The following is an 18,549-nucleotide window of genomic DNA, read 5'->3' on the forward strand; positions in this document are numbered from 1 at the left end:
GACTTATAATTTATGGCTTTCAGCATCACTGCTGTCCTTCAGACCTGTAATAACTGATGTGATAGATTCCAAGTCAAGATTCCATTTCAAGCTGTGGACCATTTTGTAAGCACGGTTATACTAATTATGGCATCTTGCTCTCTCCTGCTGGCTGTTTTCTTTACACTTAAGGAAATTCATTTCTTTACAAGATATATGTTAGGTGTCTCTGTGTCAGGTTCTAGAGATAGCAGCTTAAGTTAGATTAGCATCTACACAGAAGACATGGCTGTGAGTTACCCATGGCTAAGATGTCTTGGTGCTCTCTGGGGAGGCCAGAAGCATCTCTATCTACAGGAAAGGATTTCAGGGGAGTAGTTATTGAAGACTAAACTGTTTGGAAAGATGCAAAGAAAAAAAAGCATGGGAATCAAGCTTTGAAACTTTAGTTATATGCACAGACTAGAGGCATACGTGTATGAATTATAGACAAGGAGCCTAGAGGAATCTTTACTGGCATGCTGAATATTGTTTATGATGTAGGAAACAGGAGCCAATGAATGACCTGAAGGAAGAGAGAATGAGATTAGTATTTAGGAAATTCTGTTCCTAACATTGCTAAGGATGAATGGGAACGCACACACCAGGGAGAGGGAGACCAATGAGATGGCTTTGCGCTATTTAACAGAGGAGCAACAAAGCAGACTAAGAAATGGAGCTCAGAGGGCCAGGGAATAGGTCTAGGCTGAGGATTTTCCAACAGGGACTTTCAAACCATTACAGGACTAGGAGTTCTGGACAGGAGTGGCCAAGGATGTCACATGCTGTAGGCCTACCTGCAAAGATGGCCAAGTGGCTAGCTGTTGGACTTGGCATTCAGGGGAAAACTGGCAACCCAAGTGTTCCTCGCTTCAGTGAAAGAACGAGTGTAGAAGAGCCACTGTGGTGGACTGAAGTGTGGGTAGGAAATCAAAATGCTGGGGAATTAGTATGGACAGTTATTTTGAAAGGGATTACAAAGACAGATTCTTTTCTTCTTTCATTTTAAAAATGAGCAAACAACAATAAAAGAAAATTGCTGTGATGTGGAGAGGAGTCAGTTCCCTGTGGTTTTCCTAGTATTGGCTCCTTAAATTTGAAGACATACTTGCAACTTCAGAAGAACAGTCCATCTGGACTCTGCCACCATGACTGTATTATCTTCTGTCAAGGGCAACAGTCCTGAACATTTTCTTTCTGTGTCCCTGCATCTCTTCCCTCCTTGTTGAACTTTCCCCTAGTCTGCTCGGTTAGTGCCATTGTGAGTTATCGTGAACAGCACTGTTGACAGCATCAGGTGCCTCTGGGCCTGGTTTTGATGCTTTTTGCTCTGGTTACTGCAGGGTCATCTTTGAATCCAGTCATCCATGTTTATGTGAACAACGCCAAGATCAGAGTCTTTCTCACATTCATGATCTCCAAAGGAAATGAAGGGTAAGTTTCGAAATGTAAGTTTCGAAGCCACACTGCCCAAGTGGGAGTGAGGGGAGGGTGGGGTGAGCAGTGTCTAATTTTGCTTCTGGTTGTGTGACTTTAGATAAAATTCTTCACCTCTCTTTGCCTCACTTTCTTCATCTGCCCCACATAACCAATCTACAGAAATAATAACAGAACCTGCCTATTTGCATTGTTTTAAGGAATAATTATGTTAACGTAACCACGGGGCTTATAGTGTGTTTGGCACATAGTAAGCCCTCTTGCTTGTCCTTACAAATAGGGCAAGTTCCAATGTGTTCCAGGAAGGGTTTCTACCTTTTTGCTGCCCTCTGGTGGCCAGTGGGCATATTGGAGGACCTACAATTGACTCTTTGTGTGCTGGATATAATGTAGAACTGACAATGATGAGGACTAATGGCAATAACATTTGCATATTAAATTTAATCCTCAAAGTAACTCTACTGACATAGGTGGAGATCATTATTTATTTTGAATAGTGAGAACAGATACTGAGACAATAACTGTCCAAGATAAGCTACACACACACACACACACACACACACACACACACTCCAAATTAAATATCATATGAACTAAAGCAAGTCTTATTTGCAGCCAGGGATTCAATTTGAAAGAAATAAAAATTTATTTGTTTAGTTTAAATTCAGTTCAGAGCATATTTTGATCTGGTTTTGTTTCAGTTCAATAGTTTCATAAAACATAGTTTTGGCTTCAAATCACACAGTTTAAGTAGTTTCTCTTCCTTCCTCTTGGAAAGTTGGTTCAGTATAGTTTACTAAAGCATTGGCATTTGGGTTTAGGTCTAGCTGAACACTGTGGAGTCAGGTTTGGTTCAAGTCCTCTTCAGATAGTACAATGAATGTGAGACTTGTGGACATCTTCAGGAAATGGCCACTGCCTAACAAGAATGCATTGTGCTGGTTTCATCAGAAACGTTTACACGGCCCTCCTGTCTGAACCTGTACGCTATCTGGTTCGCTTTAAGCGACTGTCCCGACTTAGAACAATAACACAGAACATAGCAGTGAGCGGTAGTTCTGCAGCACGGACAGATGATCTCACTTTGCTGGACCGACTTCTAGACTTGAAAATTCATGAATTTCATCACACATTCACTCCAAAGGCTTGCACCTCACAGATGGGTGGAATCTGAGGGCCCCACACTTTGTGTGCTAGTGTTGTTCTGATAGAAATGTGCAGTGTGGGATTGTGCTATTTTGAATATTAATGATATCTTACTGGTAAGTTAGCCTTTTTTTGGAAAGATTTTCTGAGTTCTGAGGTCCAACTTCATTATATTGATAATCTAAGAGAGAAGTGTCTTCCCAGGCTTATAATGCAAATATCACAGCATGTGGAAATGTGTTTATAATTAAATTAGGTGGGGCATATCCATGTGACTGAGCAAGGGGAGCCTAAACTAAAATCCTGTCCATACTGGCAGTCATTATTGTCACAATTGTCACTGAGCACAAACTGTGAGCCAACCCTTCCTTATGTGGGGGCCACAATCTTTTCACTTAATAGTTAACACCAATCTAGAAGAATATACTTGAAGGTCAAAAATGAGGATTTAAGTGCATGCGAATCCAGGGCAATCCTGTAACTATTGCAGTAAATTTTCATGTACGTGGGGATTGGGTTCAAATTGTAATTAAGATCAAGGCAAGGCAGAAACTCAGACACCAAGCAGACCAACAAAAGTCAGGACATGTGCAGTGCCCTGGAGTCCAGAGACGTCAAGGGTCAGAACCTTTTCATGTGGATGAAAACCAGAGAGAGGAGGGAACTGGCCTAGTGATAAAAGAAGAAGGAAAAAGGACAAGACAAGGAGCTAGCAGAACAGCGCTAAGGCACAGCCATGAAGCACTTAACTGGAAGGCTCCATCATTCTGTGTGGGATCATCCCCACAGACAGCAACACACCAACATCAGGTTCTTTGTTCTCATCCTGGAACAGCATGTGTGAATCCATCCAGCCTGAGCGGCCATGCAGGCCAAGAATAAGAAAGGCTTTGCAGCGTGCACAGAGCCCCAGACACTGCAGTTTATCATGTGCCATTAGTCCAAGTCCCCACTTTAGGAACTTCTTGTGCAGCATCTCTGTTGAAATGACCACATCTGTACTTCTTGCAGCCCCCAGCTTTAAGCCAGGAACTCTCTTCTGTGACAACATTATGGCGCTGAAACGTCCTTTTGCTGCAGACCCAAGATTTTGTCTTTTGTTCTGCCTCTGTCTCTGTGGCCACAGAGGACTATACCTACTCTTTTATCTCTACATGAGAATGGTGGAAATATTTTAAAAGAAGGGAAAATATTTAAAAGATACCCCACATGTGAAGTCTTCCATACCATGAGAGAGAAGAGAGAGAGAGAGAGAGAGAGAGAGAGAGAGAGAGAGAGAGAGAGAGAGAAGAAGAAGAAGAAGAAGAAGAAGAAGAAGAAGAAGAAGAAGAAGAAGAAGAAGAAGAAGAAGAAGAAGGAAAGAAGGAAGGAAGGAAGGAAGGAAGGACTGAACCCAGTCAAGGCTTTATTAGACTATAACTCCATGTAGTAAGACATGTCAAGCCATGGTAACCTAGTATCCCAAATTTTACTTCTGCCCCAAGAAAAGATGCCTTTTCTAGCTACCACAGCCATACTCAACAAACTTAAGGAATATCTTTCCTCTGTCTTTAGAACTGTGAAGAGTGAATGGCGCTACTTTTATATATACTATATATAACCTTTGTGGTAACAAGCTAGTATTTCTCAAAAATAAATACATAAGAAAAAGGTAGCAATTAAAGGGGAGATTCTAAACATGCAATTATTCCCTATAGAGCTGGGTACCACCTTTCCGTGCTTTATGAGCACACAAAACTGCTATAGACTCTCACCTTCACTTTTACTTATAATGACAGGTTATGTCATATGTTCACCAAGGGGACTACAGTGATCTTGAGTTCAGGTAGCTGGTAGAAATAAGAGTGCTCTTTACTTCTACTCAGAAAGGAGAACTAGAAAAAGTAAGCTTTATTGAGCACCTGCCATGGGTGTTCCATTCACCATGGTAATTTAGTAAGGAGGCATGTATCATGAAACATTTGATGGATTAAAAACTAAGATTTGGAGGGGGCAAATGGCCTCATGTGCATATAGTTAAATTTACTACTAATAACAAAAGTAAAATTTCTATGGTTCGACTGGTTCAAAATCACTATTGAATCTGAATCCCCACAGCAACAGTATTAAGAGATGACATTGGTTAGGATGGAGCCCTCATCAATGATACTAGTGCCTTAAAGGAGGCTGGGGCTAAAAGGTTAGAGAGAACTATGTAAGTCATGTGAGAACATAGCATTTGTTCCCTCTGGAAGCTCCCAAGATAAACAATGTAGTGCTAGCAACAAATAGTAGCCCTGTGGTGCCTTGATCTTGGACTCCCAGCATGCAGAACAGTGAGAAACATTTCTGTCTTTATAAATAATACGAACAAACATAGGAATAAAATGACTCCTAGTGTCATCCCACTCTACCCATAGATCAGCGCTTCACTCAGACATCATCAGAGAAGCTTCCTATTGCAGTAGACAGGAACTAACACACAGAGACCCACAGCTGGACAATGTGCAGAGAGTGAGAGACTTTGGAGCACTCAGTCCTAAATGGAATAAAACTCCTCCCCTCAGGGATCAGGGATCAATTCAGAAGAAGACGGAAAGATTTGTAAGAGCCAAAGATGGTGGATGACCAAGGAGCACTGTCTTCCAGACACAAGACTGATGCACATAGGACCCCCCAGAGCCTGTGACAGGATGCATAGGGCCTACCTATACAGGTTCAAGCCAAAACTGAAAGGGGTAAGTGAACAAGGGCTCCATTCCTTAGTCAAGACATTGTCTACAACTGATGCCTGCTTGCAAAGAAAAACTAGTTTTCTCCAATGGCAACTCTCTGGATATATTAACCCCAGGTAGACTCCATGCCCAGAAGTAGCTGGCCAGCAAAAAACAAGCTCAATGGTATTTTTATAGACCTTTTGTTTCATAGTGCATTGTTTGGACATTGTTTTGACTTACTGGTCTTTTGCTAGTATATTTTGGTGGAGTTTTTGTTTGTGGTTTTTTTTGTTATTGTTGTTCATTTTTTTAAAGAGAAAGAAAGAAAGGGGTGGAGTTGGCTGCATGAGGAGGTAGGGAGGAGCTGAGAGGAAGTGGGGGAGGGGAAAGTATGATGAGAATATATTGTATGATTTTTTTAATAAGAGAGAAAAAACTGCAGTCTGGGGTAATTTGTTACAGTGTCACGAGCAGGCTGTGACCACGATTGCTCATTGTTTATTAGCTTTTATCATACAGCTGTCACTGTAGCTCTGACTTGTCTTTTCTTTTCATTCATTTGATCCACAAACTTGATGAATTTAGAGATATCCTGTGGCTAGCCTGGAATTTGAAAGTAATCAAATCAGTCAGTACATATGTATTGAAGTCTAATTGATAAACCTGGCAATATACTAAGTTTGGCTATGTGTAATCAACAAGGTCTAACCCACTTTCATAGACTTTCTATGAAGTAGCCAAGAGCAGCGAGTAAATAAGCAATTATAATACAGAATGATGAATGGTGGTCTGAAAGCTGTGCTATTTCCCATTCAACACATTTAGAGTTTAAATCTGGAAACATGCTCTATTAGGCCAGGTGCCAAGGAATTTCCCCTTGCAAAGCCATCAGCTCTATAGTCCTTCTGCCCAGTCTGCATAGCACAGGACCCAAACAAGATCGAGTGGGCTGGGAATGCTAGCAGGCAAGGACTTGTAAGTGGTTATTTGGTCATGTGATCATGCAAGCTCCAATGAGTGTGTGTATACATATATGTGCATGCACACACTCCTGTGCAAAAAGGGGTTCCAGATGGCTCAGCCCTTCCAGTAACGTACTTGCCAAGGTGTGAGTGACCCTTCTGTAGGGCACTGGAGAATTGGCGGGGCTTGGAGGCTGGGCTGAGTGGGGTAAGGGTGAACTGAGTGGTGGTAAAGGGAACTGCTGTGCTGTGGTCTATGAAGACAGAAACATAAATTTTGTTTTCATTAAAACAATCTTGAAATTGTTGGCAAGCCCATAAAAAGGCTAAGTTAGAGCTGTCTTGGGGCAGTTTTTCTTTGAGTTGAGTTTATTAATGTAGGTTTTTACATGGCTTTTTATTAAGAAACATATGGTACTTCAGGCTGTTTAACACCAGAGAAAAGCATCATAAAGAAACATTCTAACACAAACGTGCACCGCCGCCTTTCACAGAAACACAAGCTATTGGACAGTTTCTTCAGGACTCTCCAGTGATCACCCACGAGAGACCTTCATTTCATTTAGAAGCTCATAGTAAGCTTTTCAGGAAGAAAAAGAACATGAATGTGCTGTGTGTGCATGTGTGTGCTTGTGCATGCATGTGTATGCTCAGGAGTGTGTGCGTGTGTGTGTGTGTGTGTGTGTGTGTGTGTGTGTGTGTAGCTGAAAATTGAAGAAGGGTGAGGATTTGACAATAGAGGTATCCTCTTATTCCAAATGCCTTATTGATCCTTTGAAAGATTTTCATAAAACACCGAGAAGGGCTGAGAATACTGCTAATTACCCAATTGGACTTTAGATAGAATAAGATTACCCCGACCTCAAAGAATTACCCAATCCCAAATGCCAGAGTCCCACTGCTGAGACACCCTGTCCTAGCTTAAGAGAGGGAAGCCCTGCTGGGCACTGGATTGGTGTGCCGCCATATCAGGGAACCGCTGGCATTTTTCTTTCCCATCAAGGAAAGTGTCAGAGAACTGGTGAGGTGACTCAGCAGATACAGGTGCTTGCCATGCAAGCCTCGTGACCTGAGTTCAATACCCAGGACCCACGTAAGGGTGGAAAGAAGGGGCAAACTCCAAAGTGTTAGCCTCTGCCCGCCGCCTGTGAGCCAAGACACACACGCACTCTCCCCCGACCCCGTGTGTGTGTGCGTGCGTGTGTGTGTGTGTGTGTGTGTGTGTGTGTGTGTGTTTGAGAGAGAGAGACAGACAGACAGACCAACAGACTGACAGACAAGACAGAGACAGAGAGAGGTGGGGGTGGGAGAGAGGATTTGAGGAAAGTACCAGAAGCTCACCTTGATCCCCTCCAGTCCTTTAAAGAACTAGTTAATTCATCTACTCATCTCACTGTGGAAGCAGAACACGCAGTTTCAGGTAACCTGGTAGCTGCCTTGGGAGGGTGGAGAGTGGGTCTGTTGCTTTTCTACAGGCTTTCAAATGAGACACAGGAAAAGTAAGTGGTGTCCACTGGGACACAGGGAAAGAAAAGATATTTGGCAATTTTCGGCCTAGAAGGTTAAAAAACAAAACAAAACGAAAACTCCATCTTCCTTCTTGGGCAGGTTGGCATCTAAAGGTGGCAGTGTGTGTGACAAGAGCGAGGACTGCAGTGAAAACCAGCCTGGACACAAAGTTCGTTGAAAGAGGATAGGACCAGGACCATAATTCAGTGACAGACTTCTCCAGATCAGCTGTTGCATGCCCTCGACTACTCCCCCTTGTGGACACAAGTAGACTTTCCAATTGTGTCTCCCACCTGCCTTCCTTTGGATCCAGGGCATTGGTATCCCTGTCCTCAAGGAATGATTTAGAATGAACAATGTATTATGACCTAGGAAAGAAGAGGGTAGAGATTCAATACACACCAAGCTCCTGTTTTTATCAACATGATCTAACAATACAAGTCGTAAGTATATTCAGATCATGCAACCAGCAAGACACTGTTCTTGATTCTGTGGCATGAAGAGGAACACAGCATGGCTCCTGCCCTCCAAGACTCATTCTATAATACGGGAAACAGGCATATCATCCACACTCCAGACTATAACTGTAATAAAAACCAGATTGGCTTAAGTGCCACAATAAAGGTATTCCAAGTCAAATGCAGTGAGACAACAGGGAAGTAGAACAGAAACTGATTTTACCTGGAGGCATGTGGGAAGAGTTAGGACAGAAAGAGGTGTTTGTGCAAGCCCTTGAGGGAGGTAGAACGCTGACAGGTGGAGAAATTAGCAGGAGGTGGAAGTCAAGGAGCACATGCCTGTGGGAGAGATCCTCATTGATTTGATGTTACTGAGGCAGATAAAACATCCAAGAGAGCTATAAAGAAGCCGAGAGAGACAGGGTTGACCACAGAGCCAGTGTGCACTAGGAAGAACTGTGTGTGTGTCATCCTCCCTGTGGCGGTAGACTGCGGGAAGGTGTTTGGGCAGGAGAATCAGCTGTAAGGTAGAAAGGAAGTGTTGCCAGTGGCAGGCAGATAGCATAGAAGTAGGGGGCTGGGCAAGCAGGCAGGGAATTCTTGCATATACTTACGGAAGTTTGTTTGTTTCTTATTTGTTTTTAGAGGAACTAGAAATGAACTTCATGGTCAGGTCCGAATTCAAGAGGCTGGTCGGATACAGCAGAAAAGAACAGGAGCTTTGGTACACCACTTGCATGCCCATGTCCACGTCCTTAAGCTGCTACTGAGAACTGTGCCCCCAAGTCACTGAACCTTTTCACCTCCACTTTCCTTGTAAAACTGCAGAGTAAATGAAGTCTCCCATGTAAGATTGCTGTCCGGAGTTTTTACAAAAAAAAAAAAAAAAAAAAAAAAAAAATCAAGACAGAATCGTGGATAATAATAGTAAGTCATTCTGGCATCATATTGGACAGTGTGGTGAAAGAATGGAAGTTCCTAACATGACCAATCACAAGAATGGGGTGTGGGGATGGAGAGGGAGGTGGGGGTGCCAACTCCCACTCACAGCTGAGTAGCACTGAACATAGATGGGAACAATCGGGGTCTTATTAGTCAGTTTTTAGTACAGTCAGTACTGTGCTGTTTCACTTCCAGGGGACTTAAAGCTGCAAAGGTGGACTAGAAGGATTTCCAAGGAGTGAGGTAAAGTGTCTAGCGGCAGGTGCTGGGGTAAGGCTTTCCGGCTGCATTTTTAGCACAAGATGCACAATACAGAATATATCGAACAAAACCAGACGACAACTTGAGTTTCAATCTCTTTGTATTTAGGAGCTGTGTTACCTGTGATATACAGATATTTTTTCATTTATAAAATGAGGGCACTGACAGCATGTCCTGTGTGAGTTTGCTGTCAGGTCTAAAGGAGTTACAATGTGAGTTAATATGTAAAACTCTTGGGGCAGCAGTACAGTGTGGACAAGAGAACAACAACATCAAGGACCACTCTTATTATTATTTTATCACATTAACTATATGACTTTTGGTAAATATTTGGTTTTTAATCAGTTTTTCTCTTTTATAAAATGGAAATGTTAAGAATTGCTGTGAGAGGTAAATTTGAATATGAATGTGCCTTAGAAACCACAAAGTTCTATAGACACACCCCGTGATACAAAAACATGTACAGAGGAAGGCAGTCTTGGCATGAGATTGCTATGTGTGAGCAAAACCCACCCAGTGATGGTGAATGCAGTAGAAAAATTGTAACAGGCTGTGCAAATTGTGGACACATCTGCCAAGCACATATCAGCGTTCACATGCAAAACAGACTTAACAGACGGAGGGACAGAGGTCTTTGTAGCCACAAACACATAAGCAGAACGCAGTTGTAAGGAGCACCAACACAGAATTAAAACAAGTTTGCAGTGGTTGTTTCCGGAGGTGAAGAGCAATGAGCAGTGGTTAGTGATGGAGTGTCATGAAGAGCTGTGTGAAGGCCTTCGGACAACCCTCCCTCCCACCAAGCCCGTTTGCACTGACTAAATAACACTAGACAGTGTTTCCTCCTTCACTCCTGGAAAGACAGTCATTATTTTTTTCTTTTATGATGGTTAATTAAATTTATTCATTTACTTTATATCCCTACTGCAGTTTTCCCTCCCTCTTCTCTTCCCATTCCGTCCCTCCCACTCCCCTCCCCCCACCCCCAATCCACTTCTCCTTTGTTCTTTGTTCAGAAAGGGGCAGGCCTCCCCTGAGTGTCAATAAAGCATGGCATATCAAGGTGAGGTAGGACTAAGCTCCTCCCCTTGACTTAAGGCTGGGCAGGCAACCCAATATAAGGAACAGGTTCCTGAAAGCCAGACAAAGCCTAGGGACAGCCCCTGCTCCCATTGTTAGCAGTCACACAAGTAGATCAAGGGACACAATTGTCACACACATGTAGAGGCCCTAGGGCATGCAGGCTTCCTAGCTGTCGGTCCAGAGTCTTTGAGCCCTTATGAGCCCAGGTTAGTTGTTTCTGTGGGTTCCCTTGTGATAACCTTGATCCCCCTGGCTCATACAATCCTTCCTCCCTCTCTTCAACAGAATTCCTTGGGCTTGGCTTTGGCTCTCTGTATCTGGTTCTATCAGACACTGGATGAAGGCTCTTTGATGTCAGTTAGGGTAGTTATCAAGAAACACAGTCATTATTAAACTTCAATGTAAACAAAGCTTGTCAAGAAGTCTCCATTCAGATCTGAGTATACTATAAACATTCTCTGAAACGTGTGTGTGTGTGTGTGTGTGTGTGTGTGTGTGTGTGTGTGATGATAAATATATCTCACTTGGTGATTGACTAATTAAATTAAATTCTCTATTCCTGTTCACTTTTAAATCTCTCTCGTCCTTGAGTTCTATGAGATTGTTTTACTTGGTCCTTCATAATCTTCTTATTAAATGTTGGTACTGTTAAACATTGATGTACGCATCATGCATGTTTTTCTCACTTTGTTTTATAATCTCTTATGCATGCTCTGTTCAGAGAGATGTCACCTTACTCCAACTGTCTTCTCTGGAATCCTTTCCTAGTGTTGTAGCTTGAAGGAACTTTGCAGTTAAATATTCAAAGACAAACTCATTTTCCCTCCCAATCAGGAACTTTCTTTTCTAGTTATGTTCTGAACTTTAACCACAATAGTCAAATCCAAAAATAATATTCTATTCTAATAGAGCCATCTGTTAGATACTGAATTATGTTCAGGCAATCACATACTATGGTCCTAAGTATAATACCATCCCAGCATTCTCTCTGTTCTCTAAGCATGCACTCTGTGCTCAATTCCCTGTCTAAATTGTTCTGTTGTTTGATGTCCCTTATATATGGGATCCCTACACTTAATCCCTGCAGCTCAGCTGAATGGTGTCTCCTGTGAGAAAGCTTCCGGCCACTCTCAAAGCTCTATTCAACATGGCAGTAGCTGTAACACAAATAAAAGCAAATAATTGCAAACTATGACTTTGTCGCTAACATTTTTTTTTTTGAGGGAAAGATGGAGCAATCGTGGGAGAGGCCCCCAGAAGCCCAGTGTGGTGCCTCATACCCGTCAGCACCTGCACGTTCCTCTGTGATGTCAGTTTTCACTCTATGCCACGGTATGTGCCAGTCCCTCTGTTTGTGCCCTTTGACCCATCTTGCCCTACCTGATAAAGGACAAGCACTTTAGTGATCTCTTCCCTTTCTCTAGAACCATCCATTTCCTCCCCCTGTGGTCTAGTGTGTCACTTCAAACAGCACTAACTGTTCTATTTCCTGTCTCAAGGGATAAAGCAACATTTTTATTTTAGGTTTAATTGTTTTTTAATTTTTTAAATTTTTATTGAAAATAGATTTTTTTCTCATACAATATATCACAACCACAGTTTTCTTTCCTTCCACTCCTTCCCACCACCTCCCCAACACCCCTCAACCCCAGGTCTTGCCCCCGCCCACAGTTTTCAGAAAAGAGCAGGCCTCCAAGAGATGACTCCAAACAGAACAAAACAAGATACAATAAGACAAAACAAAAGCCCTCATGTCAAGGCTGGACAAGGCAACCCAATAGGAGGAAAAGGGTCCCAAGAGCAGACCAAGAGTCAGAGATACACTCGCTCCCACTTTTAGGAATCTTACAAAAACACTAAACTAACAGCCATAACACATAAGCAGAGGACCTCGTGCAGACCCATGCAGGCCTCGTGCTCTACTTGTGAGCCCATGTAAGCTCTGCTTAGTTTATCTGGTGGGCTGTGTTTGTAGAAGATGGAGAGGAAAGATTGTAGGAGTCAGAGGGGATGGAGGACACCAGGAGAACAACATTTTTTAAAAATCCCTCTTAGGAACTACCAGGTCTTTCTTATTCCTGCAGCAAAATTCCTCAAATGACACCCATATTTCTCCCATTTTCCTCTTATTTTCTCCCAATCCAAGCTATGTTTGTCCTGACTACTCCCTCTGACCATCTTCTGTGAGATGCTTAGCTCCATCTTTGGTACTTATTGCTATCTATACTCACTCCCTTGGTGAATGTCTTAGTTAAGGTTTATATTGCAGGGATGAAACATCATGGCCAAAAAGCAAGTTGAGGAGGAAAGGATTTATTTGACTTATACTTCCATGTTGCTGTTCATCATCAAAGGAAGTCAGAACAGGAACTCAAACAGATCAGGAACCTAGAGGCAGGAGCTGATGCAGAGGTCATGGAGGGGTGCTGCTTACTGGCTTGCTTCCCCTGACTTGCTCATCCTGCTTTCTTATAGAACCCAGGACCACCAGCCCAGGGATGGCACCACCCATAGTGGGCTAGGCCCTCCCCCATGAATCACTAATTACAAAAATGTCCTACAGCTGGATCTTATAGAGGTATCTGCTCAATTGAGTTTCCCTCGTTTGTGTGTCAAATTGACTTAAGACTAGCCAGCACAGTGGCTTACTAGCCACAAAAGCCTTAGATTGTATTAATATATTTTTTACTTCTAATTTTTTTTATCTTAAATTCCAATCCCTCTTCCAAACTCTGAATTCTTTCTTTAAAAACTCCAATGAATGCCCAATAGGCATTTCAAAAAAAAATGTCTCTAGTCAATTCAGACCCACCTCCCATATCCTGTTTCCAACAAAGGTGTCTACCTCTCAGGTGATGACAAGTTCATTTCCCAAACCACTCACGCTTAAAATCCTGGAATCAGGATTTCTCTCTTTCATATCTCATATCGACTCTGTGAGGAAGTTATTCAGAACCTGACTCCACTTCTGCCCCTGGCTAGAGCAGCTGCTCTCTCCCACCTGGACTGCAACGGCCTGCTTCTAACAAGCTCCCCTGGTTCTCACCTTTCCCAACACACCAGCTCGCAATCCCTTCAAATTAAGTCAGATTATGTCATTCCTCCAGTAAAAACTCCACAGTGCTGAGGTGGGAGAGAAACATGTGGAAAGTTAGGGGGCGTGAGAAAGGAGCAAAGACCCTCAGCTCCTGGGTCTTGTTTGTGTCTTTTGCTGAAGGGCAAGCATTTCAACACATCGCAAAGCCACCTGCAGAAGACTGTTTTCTGAGGAAGGTCTGCAGTTAGAGTGTTAGCACAGTCAATGGGCAGGGTTAAGGTTAAGACGTATCCTAACCTCTGCGACTTCTGAGTTTTCACTTCACAAGCACTCTTCTCACCCGTAAACCTGTGCAGTGCGAAGCATATGGGGGAGTTCGTGTAGATAAGAGAAGTAAATGCACTGGCTCATTCGCCATCATTTAAAAAATCCTAATTTTTAAAACTGGCAATAAATTATGTACTTAGAACAATGTAATCAATAATTTTAATTAACTTCAAAACCCACAAAGTACCATATATAGCTATTCTTAGGACACTTAGCATATATCTCTATTTATACCCACATCACTCTTTGTGAATGCGTGTTCTCCTTTTCCTTAATAACCTTTAGCTTGGCTTCATGCTTAAGTCTCCTGAAATTCTTGGGTGCGTCATATGTCATGATCCTCTCAGTGCCTGACTCGGACTCTGGGGAGACTCCCCGGGCTGCATAGCAGCCAGCTTTGAGTTCCAGCCCCCGCTGCTGGGGGTGCTTCTTCCCCCCTCACTCAGATAGAAGGCAGTCTTTACGAGTTCCAAGGCCCGCCACGGTGGTCTGCATCTTCAGACTTGTTTGACTGCCTGTCTTTCCTCTTGGCTCACTCCCCCATCACCCTGGCTCCTCCCTTTCTTCAGAAGCCATATGCATTAAAGCTTTGATTCAAGTGTCCCCTGCCTCTAGAAATCTCCCCAAATATTCGCTGGCCGTCATCTGCAGTTCTTTGTTTAGAAATCACCTTCCGAGAAGAAGTTCTCTGGCAACAGGTGTTTAGGCTTCCGCCTCCACTCATCTTTGCACTCCCCAACTATCTTCTGTTTAGTGTTTTCCTTTAGTGATTCATTTATGATTTGTACTATTTACTGATCTTTCACTTGCTGCTTTTTGCTGTTGTCCCCACTAGACCAAACTCCTCACGTGTGTGTGCTGGCGTGTTGTTTATTCTAAGGGTCTGCCAGAGTGACTGGCACATACTCAGGGTATCTTCCCCTCCCCCTCCCCTCCCCTCCCCTCCCTTCCTCTCCCCTCCCCTCCCCTGCCCTCCCCTCCTTTGATCTCCTCTCCTTTTTCTTTTCTTTGCCTTTCTTTTTCTTCTTTCTTTTTCTAATTCTACCTCACTCTAAACATATAAGTAATTTAAAAACAAAACAAAACAATAACAAAAAAAACCAAGCAACTCAACTAAAAGTGAGCAATGAGCCGACACTTCTTCCCCAAAGAACATGTGTCGATAGCATAATGACATATGAAAAGATGCTCAAAATCATCTTTCACTAGAAAACTAAAATAACAGTATATGGCGACACATCAACCGGAATGACAAAGATCTCAGTGTCAGTACTAGTTTCCAGGAAAGATCTGAGGCAATGGACATCCTCATTTATTGCTTGTGAGGGTGCAAAATTGTACAGTCATTGTATAAAATTGATTGTGATTTTTTTAAAAAATATTAACTTATTTATTTTACATCCCAATGGCAACCTCATCTCCCTCCTCTCCTCTGCCCCCCTCAGCCCACCCCTCCCATGGACTTCAGCAAAGTGGAGCATATCAAGCTGCCAGGCAGACCAAGCCCCTCCCCCTGTACTCAGGCTGGGCAAGGCAACCAGCATGAGGAATGGGTTCCCAAGAGCAGCCAAAGCACCAGGGACAGCCCTGCTCCCGTTGCCAGGAGTCCCACATATAGACCAAGCTACACAACTGTCACAGATATGCAGAGGGCTTAGGTCAGTCCCATACAGGCTCCCTGGTTGTTGGGTCAGATTCTCTGAGTTCCCATGAGCCAGGCTAGTGGTTTCTGTGGGTTTTCCTGCAATGTCCCTGACCCTCCTGTTTCTACAATCCCTCCTCCCTCTCCTCAGCAGGACTCCCTGAGCTCCCAAGCTCAGCCCAATGTTTGGCCATTGGTCTCTGAATCTGCCTCCATCAGTCACTGGATGAAGGCTCTCCAATGACAAGTGGGGTAGTCACCAATCCGATCACAGGATGCACAGTTCAGGCTATGCATTCACTGCTGCCAGGAGTCTTAGATGGGCCTTCCTTGTAGACTCGTGGAAGTTTCTCTTACATCAGGCTCTGTAAAGCCCCCCTTTCCAGTCATCTCTCTCAGCACTGTCTCCCTCCGCCCACCCTGCAACGTGATCCTTCAAGTTTCCATGCCCACCCACCCCCAATCCACCCAGGAGATCTCCTCTATTTCCCCTTCCCAGGGGGCTCCATGTGTCCCACCTTGGGCCCTCCTTGTCACCTAGCCTCTCTGAGTCTGTGGATTGTAGCATGGTTTTTCTTTTCTTTACAGCTAATATCCACTTGCAAGTGAGTATATACCATGTTTGTCTTTCTGGGTCTGGGCTACCTCACTCAGGATGATCTTTTCTGGTTCCATCCATTTGCCTTCAAACTGTGATTTCTTATTAAGCTAAATATGGTCCCAACAAGCAACTGTGCTATGAAGTCATGTCTTGATTTAAATGCTCAATTTCAAATAAAAACCTGAATAAAAATATTTCTAGCAGTTTTATACACAATCATTGAAAACTGTAAGCAAACAAGGTATCTTCCAATAGATGAGTGGATGAAAAATTAACCTTACAGCAAAGAGTGAGAATTTGTAAATTTGTAAATTTTTTTGTATATTTCTACATGTCATCTTGGGCTCTTTGGTTTCCTGTTGCTTTCATGGGAAATGCAATCCATTTCCATTGCTTCATGTGGTCCCACATTTCAGTTGGCGTCTCTGTCCTGCGAGACATCATCATTCTATTATCATTTTTCCTTTTTGCTGCTAGAAAGTGTTCAGGATTCAGTTTAATTTCCCTCTCCTGGCTCTGAAGCCAGCAGCTTTCTCAGTGTGCTGGCTCTTTTCAGTGGAGAGTGAACATCCAGAGACTACGGTTAGACGTTAGACGAGCTCATTGTCCTTACTTTCCAGGTCCAAGAGTCGCTGAACATGCCTGTAAACACACAGACACACAGACACACACAGACACACACAGACACACACACACACACACACACACACACACACACACACAGACAGAGAGACATCTCCAATTCTAGTTCAAACCGCAGAAGATGAGTCGCATTCCCTCTCCCCTCATTTGGGACTCTGTCAGCAGTGCCTTCCATCTCCGTGTTGATCTTGCCGTTCTTACCCCCGTCACCACTGTTCCCCTTTTTACAGAGAGCGTCTCCTCTGCCCACCCAGCCACTCTGATATTCCATTCTGGGTCTCATCTCCTTGAACTTATGCTTTCTTCACCCCTGAGGACATCTACAAAGCATGCGGGACCATTTCTTATGGGGATGCCCTCCTCTCTCCAGTCTGAGGCAGTCCTCTGTGTAGAATGCTCTCCTTTTACCTCACAAGGGTTGTAACAGCCTGTCAGAAGCTGATGCCTGCTTTCTGTCCCTGCACTCTCTCTCTTCTGGTGAAGATGTCTCCATCATCTAGCCCCCTAGACACAGCTTTAGAACTGGATCATTCTGAAAAGACACAGAATAGGAAGAGGAGGCAATAAAAGCTTCTATCCAGGTGCTCAATAGTATTATACAAAGGCTATGGCAGCCATCATGAAAGGTCAACTTTGAACTGAAATCCAATCTATACTATCTCTCCCCAAAGAGGTTTTAAAATATCTTTTTGTAATCCTTGTTCTCTATAGACTGGTGGCTAACCTATGTGTTGGAGTCTACAGCCTCTCCAGCTGCTGAGCTCTCCATACCACAGTCAGAACTCTCTAGGCTAGAAGAGGTGATTAAACACTCAAGTTCCAGGGTCCTCTATTGGGACGGGGGAAAGCTTAAAGCCATCGCACAGGAAGTATCAGCTATTCTGTTACTTGGGATCCATTTTCAGCTCAGACTCTTATGAAAAGAGTGTATGTTTCTGCCAAAAGTTTTCTAAATTTCTCCTTCACTGCTACAGTGTACATGCCACCAAGGAAGTTTGACAAAGAGCAGGGTCTATATTTGTCATTAAGAGGCTGAGTCACTGTGAAACCACTTTGGCTAGCAAGATTAGTGTGCTGCAAAAGGCACAGGACATAAGAGAAACTGGCAGATGCCCCCTAAATGACCTGATCTAAGACAGCATCATTAGGGAAACAAATTCACATCTGAGGATGCAGATCTCCAATCAATATGGAAGGGCTGACTTTGAGTAGTGAACAGTCTGAAAACTTTGTAAAAAATATTACTAACAAATAAGTAATAAAGTAAATGTAGTCAACTATGCTTGGATAGAAAAACCTGGAGCCTCTTACAGCTAGTCTTTAATACACAAAAAAATGGAGCTTAGCAATGCTTCACAACTGCACACATGTGTTGTCTCTCAGGAACTCAACACTTTCCATGCCCTGCCCTTCAATATAGTAATAAGTTGTTTACATTAGAAAAATCTGCCACCAAATTCTAGTTTAAGTTTCTTCAATGAAAACATTTCATGAATATGCTGGCTTTTATGACTTTCAGCTACACTGAGGTCAACAGATCAAGCAGTAATTGATATTGCAAAAACAGTTACATTGAAATAGCCCCGAAGGAGGTGGACATCATGCCATGGAGGGGCTGCAGTTGACACCAAGTCTGGTCAGGAGGCAGAGGGAGAGGGTAACAAGAGAGCAGAGGCCTCTACTGTGGTTTCTGTAGAAGGAATGGGTGGGTCAGGGCTGGAAGGCTTCGAAGTGACTTGGAACAGTTTCAGCAGCCTTGGACCTAGAAGCCCTCCTTCCTTGTCTGTA

At 43.3% G+C, this 18,549-nt stretch overlaps 1 long non-coding RNA gene across 1 annotated transcript; it reads left to right on the forward strand.

Annotated features, from left to right (window-relative positions):
* Nucleotides 1–1,355: 1,355 nt before the first annotated feature.
* LOC131904540 (uncharacterized) lies at nt 1,356–9,015 on the forward strand. The gene is made up of 3 exons (XR_009377755.1): nt 1,356–1,452; nt 7,868–8,211; nt 8,872–9,015. It is a non-coding gene; the product is annotated as an uncharacterized LOC131904540 (long non-coding RNA).
* The last annotated feature ends 9,534 nt before the right edge of the window (nt 9,016–18,549 follow it).

This window comes from Peromyscus eremicus, chromosome 2 (assembly GCF_949786415.1).
Source record: "Peromyscus eremicus chromosome 2, PerEre_H2_v1, whole genome shotgun sequence".
NCBI classification, from domain to species: Eukaryota; Metazoa; Chordata; class Mammalia; order Rodentia; family Cricetidae; genus Peromyscus; species Peromyscus eremicus.